Genomic DNA, 2,165 nt, shown 5'->3' on the forward strand with positions numbered 1-2,165 from the left:
TAATAATAATAATAATAATAATAATAATAATAATAGCACTTCACGATGCCTATTGCCAATCATTAATAATAATAAAAATATTAGTACAATAACAAAAATATATCATATTATTCTAAAATAAAATTGATCATATTGTATAATAATTACTAATAATAATATCTAAAATATGCTAATAATAAAAACTAAATATTATTCTAATAAAAACAAGCATATTAACATAACAATAATAATAAGAAGAACAACAAAAATAATGACACTTAAAATATTTTTAATAATAATAATAATAACATTGTCATCACACCCAACAACAATAATAATAATAACAAAACATTAATAATAATAAGGATACTGTCACACCCATAAATAAAACAATAATAATTCTCCCTCTCCTTCACCGTTATAACAATAATGTTAGATGAATATTGAATTCAATATTTGAATACCTAGCTGTGTAGTGATGGGACAGGACAAACACTATGGTCAATCCATCAGTCTCTTCATTGAAGTCTCTCTCACTCTATTTTCCATTTTATTTTTATCTTTTTTTACGTAAGATGGATGAATGCATATGCACATGTATGTGTGACCTAGCTTCAATGCTTCACTCTTATTATTTGATTCGATGATGAGGAAAGGAATCAAGAGAGGAGCAGCATATAGGGAGTAGGTAGGAAGGGCAAAAGGGTGATACATGCATAGACTCATCGTAATTAATTTGTTGCATGGTAGAATATCGGTTAGTTGGGTTGTTGCACTGAAGTAAACGATCGATACTGTTGGTTATCTTCTGTTCACTACACTTTGCTATATTCGCAAGCCACCTCTATTGGATCCTACTTCTACCAATACCATTATATTATATTTTATTTTTTGCATCTTACTGTTTATGTTATTCTAATCGATCAATAATTCTGTCGGCGATGGATTTTTCAAGCGTTGTAATTCGGCCTTAACCTCAAAAAGATTTTTTTACACAAAATTTTACCGTAAAAAATATCAACAAATTTTTGACGGATTTTTTGTTGATAAAAAAAAAAAAAACAGAAAACTTTCTCAAAATTTTATTGACAAATTTTAAGATTTTTCAATAATTTTGGCGATAAAATTGGAATTTTAATTTCAGATTATCACCTACAGAAAATTAACCTGTAATTGTTTAGTAAATATGTTATAAATTTAAATTAGGACTAACTTATTATTTACACAAATACAAACTCGACTATTTAAACAAAATCCACTCTTTCTTGCGCAACAATTAATTATTAAAAGATTAATTTGTGTGTTCGTTCAGATATTTTTGATCCATTTTTTTTGTGTTTGGAGTTTAGGTTAATGCAATTCTTTAATTGTTTTTGTAAACTTAATTGATTTCTAGACATATAGATGTTGTATGATAGATAAAATATTATTTGTATTCTGTTGTTACTTATACTGCTTTGAAAGAGTAATGCTATATAACTAAAATATTATAGATAATAAATAAAAATATATGATTAATAATATTTGTGTTTATAAGAGAGTGTAAATCACTCTCCTAATTTAATTGACATAATTAATTTTTTTTTATAATTAATTATCTTTCCTCATTTAATTATACTAAAAGTTAATTCTAAATTTAATGTGAATCAAATTCCAAAAATTTCTCTCTCATTAATAATTTTTTTCTCCCAAATAAAATTCTCAAATTTTTATATTTTTAATTTTTAAAAAATCTCAAATCACCTCAACACATTTAAAAAAAATAAAAACATCTTAAATTTGATCGGTTTATATTTATTAAAAATTATAAACATCCAAAATTGTTGGTTTATGACCTATAAAATAAAATAATAAATAATAATAAATTAGCACCAATTTATTGATTATAAATATCATGTATATAAAATATAAATATTATACGTATAAAAATATAGATATTAAATTAGAGAATTTAACAACTTTTGTTATACAATTCATATTTTACATATAGATTATTATAAAATAAAAAATAAAATATAAAATATAAACAAAAATTAAAAAATAAATTTTTAGAAATAATTATTAACTTGTTATATTAAAATCAATAAATAAGCATACATATGAATATTAAATAAAAAATATTAATAATTAAAATTATGACTTATTAGTGCATATATGAGATAATTTAAAAAATAAAATAAAACGCA

Source organism: Arachis duranensis, chromosome 1 (assembly GCF_000817695.3).
Source record: "Arachis duranensis cultivar V14167 chromosome 1, aradu.V14167.gnm2.J7QH, whole genome shotgun sequence".
NCBI lineage: Eukaryota > Viridiplantae > Streptophyta > Magnoliopsida > Fabales > Fabaceae > Arachis > Arachis duranensis.